The sequence below is a fragment of the Seriola lalandi genome, unplaced genomic scaffold, assembly GCF_002814215.2.
Source record: "Seriola lalandi dorsalis isolate HSWRI2012SDOR001 ecotype SW California unplaced genomic scaffold, Sedor1 jcf7180002054917, whole genome shotgun sequence".
NCBI lineage: Eukaryota > Metazoa > Chordata > Actinopteri > Carangiformes > Carangidae > Seriola > Seriola lalandi.
The window spans coordinates 1,185,120-1,190,530 of record NW_019525469.1 but is presented as its reverse complement, the minus strand read 5'-3'; the positions used below and the strand labels follow the sequence as shown (position 1 = coordinate 1,190,530).

The 5,411-nt window shown below is 40.5% G+C and overlaps 1 protein-coding gene across 1 annotated transcript in view; it reads right to left on the bottom strand.

Annotated features, from left to right (window-relative positions):
* The window catches only part of plxna3 (plexin A3), a 119,305-nt gene that overhangs the window by 60,529 nt on the left and 53,365 nt on the right, over positions 1–5,411 (bottom strand). The window lies entirely within an intron of this gene.

The following is a 5,411-nucleotide window of genomic DNA, read 5'->3' as shown; positions in this document are numbered from 1 at the left end:
TTCCCCTCCTCCCCCTCCTCTCTGTATTTTCTGTTAATGTGACCCAGTTTCAGGTGCTCGGTGGATTACGCTCAGCTCTGCTGCCTCAAACACTTTCTCTAGATTTTCTCCCCCTCTTTCCCTCCCTCTCCTCCCTACCTCCTCTTCTCCTCCCCCTTCTTTCCTTCCTCCCTCTCCCTCTCTTCCCGTCTCGCTCTCATCTCTCTTCCCTGTTCCTGCCCGAACACCATCCTTTCCCTCGATTATCCTCTCCATTCTCTGTCATCTTCTCCTCTTTACATGTCTCCTCTCCTCTCTCCCTCTCATCTCCTTCCCTCTCCACTGCCTTGTTCCTTCATCCTCACCTCCATATCTCTCCTCTCCATCCTCCTTTTCCTCCTCCAAAAAAAATCTCCCACCATCGTCTATTCTCTCCTTGTTCCTTCTCCACTTTTTTCATTTTCCTTCCTTCCTCCTTTCTAATTTGTTTCCTCTCCTCTCTCTCTTCTCTGCTTGTTTCCCCTGCTCTTCCCTCCTCTACTTGTTTCCTCTCTCCTCCTCTCCTTGTTTCCTTTCCTTGTTTCTTCTCTTCTCCTCCTATCCTTGTTTCCTCTCCTTTTCTCCTCCTCTCCTTGTTTTGTCTCCTCTCTTCTCCTCTCATTGTTTCCTCTCCTTGTTTCCTCTCCTCTCTCTTCCTCTCTCCTATGTAAAATCTGAGCAATTGAACAAATTGTACAGTAATAAAATGTCATGGTTGTTTTAGCTGCTGCTCAAAGATTCATATTGATGTGAGGTTCAGACACTAAAGGAAGGATGAATCAGAGACTGTATTCAATGACTGAACTTAAAAACTAGAGTCGCTCATAATAAAATTAGAGTATATTGATTAAAATTAAAGTATTAACTGAATGTGAAAGTTTTTTGTTGACCTTGTGGTTGTAGCAGGACTGTCGCTGTAATAATAACCACTAAATAATAAATTATTAAAATCATTTCTTCCAATTAACAAACTGCTTAATTAACTACTCGCTTCACTAGGTGTGACATCGATGCCACACACACACGCACAGACGCATACATACGCACACACACACACACACACACACACACACACACACACACACACACACACACACACATTAAAGTACAGTCAGAGACTGACTGGTGTACAGTGTGTAAGAGTGTGTGTTGTTTTCCAGAAGTCTAACCATGTTCAGATTTAGACTGGGTGTGGCAGCCGCTCACTGGCTCACCACACACACACACACACACACACACATACACAAACACACACACACACACACACACACACACACAATAACCTGTAGATGAGCTATAAATGAGCGAGAGAGGAAGGATAGCAGACTCCCACACTTTTTATTCGGACCACACACTGTTTTACTACTATGTGTGTGTGTGTGTGTGTGTGATGTAAGACTAAAACGTGTCCTTTGGGACAAACTTTATAGATTTTGCTCTAAAACACAGTCAATAGGAGAGAGAGAGAGAGAGAGAGACCTAGAGATGAAACAGAGCCAGAGAGAGAGTGAGAGAGAGGGATAAGGGTGAGGAGGACAGAAGGAGACAGAGAGAAAAGAAAGAGAAGAGACAAAAGAGAGAGAGAGAGATGAAGTCATTTCCCAAGGTGAGTTCTTATGATGCACAGACACACACAGCTGTAATAAACTGTGTGTGTGTGTGTGTGTGTGTGTGTGTGTGTGTGATAGTAAGTATTTATCGGAGACTCCTGACCGAGAATGAAGAGTCATTTATCAGCTGGCAAGGACACACACACACACACACACACACACACACACACACACACACACACACACACCCATCTGGGCTTGGTGTTAAAATTGCTGTTGCACCATAGTTAGAAAAATAAACACACACCAGAAACAACTCATCACATTATTGTCCATTCTGGACAACATGTGATTTTCTTACTAGAATAAAATAATCTACAGCGGTGTGTTAAAGACACACATGTAGCAGTGGTTTACTTTCTGCAGTGCAGGGATCCCTACATAGTAATAACACAGTACTAAGGTTACTGAAGTACAAGTATAATCAGGGTAATGAATCCGTACTTAGAGTATTAAATTAAATGTAAGACGGACAAATGAACCTGAGTGTTACACATTACTCTGTTAATTATTACTGATGCATTAATGTGTGAGCAGCATTTAACTGCGTTAGCTGGTTCAGGTGGAGCTGATTTTAACTTTGAGGCTGCAGCTAATTATTTTCATTATGGATTAATCTGCTGGTTATTTTCCTGACTGTTTAATTTGTAAAAGAAAAAATAGAGAAAAATGTTTTCACAATAACCAAGACCTCAAGTGAAACCTTGTTTTGTCTAAACCTAAAAGTTATTGAAAATCAATTAAAAATCAAATCATTAGTAACATTAATACTGTATTATTACTTATGTGAAGGATCACAGTTCTTCTTCCATGGCAGAAATAAGTAAACCGCTGCTACATGAGTGTGTGTGTACATTTCAGAAGCTGAAACAACAATAAAATGTTTGTTGTTTTTACATGAAAACTGACTTGAAAAATTATAGAATCAATTCCAGCTCTTCTTGCATATGTTATTGGGTCTTTTCATCTACAATAAAGCATCATATTTTATACTGTCTTCAAATATTTTCATACAAAACAGCTTATAACTCTCCAGGTGTCAGATAAATGCAATGCAGTAAAAAGTCTAATATTTCCCTCTGAATTGCAGCAGTGTATTAGAATAACGTGGCATTAAAGGAAAATACTCAAGTAGAGTACAAATACCTCAAATTTGTACTTGATAAAGGTACTTAGTTACTTTCCACCTCTGATAGATGTAGATATTGGACTATTCCTTTATCTTTATATTATATTTAATTCTATGGTATTTTTATTTTGGGCCCGTCAGTCTGGGTGCAAGAGAAACAATGTGCAGTTGTGTTTATAGCACAACATAATGCAGTCCTTATACTGAGGTGATCTGTCAAATCTTGGAACATTTCTCTGAGGTGGGAGGAAATTAAAGGCTTTAAAAGTCATGTGGGGATTGGTCGAATTTAGTTCCTGAGGGGACTGACTGACACACAAACACATAAAAGCCTCATACACATGTGGAGGCCCCAGGTGTTTAGAGGTGCCTCCTAAACACCTGCATTCAGCTGTGGCAGCTAAACCATAAAGGGGGGGGGGGGGGGGGGGGGTAGACTTACGAGCGACCGCATTAAATAATTACAGGAAACACACACACACACACACACACACACACACACACTGAGGTCAAACAGTTAGGTAAACAGAGTAAATCATTACTCTGCTCTCTGGCAGGTTCAAAGCTGCTCCCACCACGACACACCAACACTAACACTAACAGCTGAAACACACACAGACAGAGTAAAGACCCAAACATGTTGCTCTAAGTGGTTTGTGTCATTTATCAGTAACATGTTGTAGATTAACCGTAACCCTGCTGTTGCTAAGTTGCAGAAAATATGACGAACGAGGAACAACAATGGCGAAGTAAGACCAGTGATTTGTTTAATTCTTGTCCTGTCTTCATATTGGTTCCCAAACATGTTCCCATCTATCAGATCAGTAGAAACATGTTCAACTTCTTCCATTCTCACACAAAATTCTAATTTCACTCAGTTGGTAAAATGCAAAAAATCAGAGATCCACTTTAAAATCCAGGGACGAGGCTCCGGACCAGATTTAAATGTCAGGAGCAGCAGCCAGTTCACAGAGAAACGGGAGGTCACTGTGGCTGTAATTATTACAGGAGTGGGCGTGAAAAATGGCAGGATTAAAACCACTGACCGGAGCAGTGATGTTAAAATTACGTCACCTCCCTTTAGAGAAATAAATCCAGTCCCAGTGAAGCTTAGGCCTGGTGTAGAAGGCCTGCTCTGAGTCAGAGGTCCACTTAGTCCACATACACATGCAACACCTCACAATTAGACATCCTACATGTTCCCGATCTCCCTGAAAAACCCATATTAACTCTGCAACACTCAGTACAGCTAAAGTGCAGTGAGCTACATGTAGATATCAGAAGAGATACATCCTAGAAGTGGACTCCATATGTGTTATTAAAATATAAGGACATATTTAGCAAATGGGAACATTTCATCAACAGGTTTTTCACCAAATGCTGCAGAGAAAACAGCCGACAGACTGATAGAGACACAAACACCAGCTGCTGCTCACGAACCACCCACAAATACCTTCTACTGCTAAATAACACACTAATACTTTGGTGAACAGGCACTTATTATTAGCAACTAATGAGCTAGCAATGTTACAATCAGCTAACCATGCTACATCTCTCTCTCTTTATACAATTTCTTTATTAGAAATGCTTAAATCTTTACTGTAGCTTTAGAAAGTTTGAGCGAACAACGTAACAATACTGCAGCTAACTCTTTATATCACAGCTAACATGATAACATTTTAGAGATTTGCAGCTAAAATGCTAACAAGTAAAGTAGTGAAGTAAAAAAATATTTTATTTTTTATTCATAACTGCAATAATTTAGTCTTTAATCGCTGTTTTCGACAAAGAGGAGTGTGTATCAACGTTAAGTTTACATGAACTACTTAGGTTATGTGGTGGAAAATAATTCATTCTCTGCGAGTAGAAATCAATGAGTCTTTATCTGACGACATTTCTGGAAACTAAAGCTGTAAATCGCATTTAATGTATTTACCAGCACAAAATTACAACTGCGGAAAGATTTAAATCTGCAATTATAACCATTAAAGTTGTGTAACCAAATATATTAAAGTCTATACAGCTGCAGCCGGAGACTTTAACAAGTGAGAGCAGGTTGTAACTTCATCACAGGAGCTGATCCCACATCTGCTTCTCACTAACACATCTGGAAACACTCACACTCACACACACAGTTAGTACAGTAGGTTTGACGTTTTAACACTTCATTGATTTCTGCCCGCCAAACCCCGCCCTCCTCTTTTACAACACACATACACAACAGCTCAATTACACCTTCAAAATCATATTCTGAGTCCACACAACACACACACACAGAGGAATACAGAATACATAAACAGGTAAACAAATGCATGTAAGAAACACAACAAAATCACAACCCGAGGCAAACAAATCAATAACCCCACACACCCACACACACACACACACACACAGCCTCTCAGTCACCCTTCTCAATGCCTCGACTTGCCAGACAGAACCATCAACCCATGTTAACTTGAAGCCCCTGGCACTATGGTGCACACACACACACACACACACAGACACAGACACACAGACACACAGACACACAGACACACACAGACACACACAGACACACACAGACACACACACGCACACACACACATAAATCTACACCCTGGCTTCAGACTTGGCCTGCTCTCACTGATCCATTTAGAGCCTATTAGAGGGAGGGA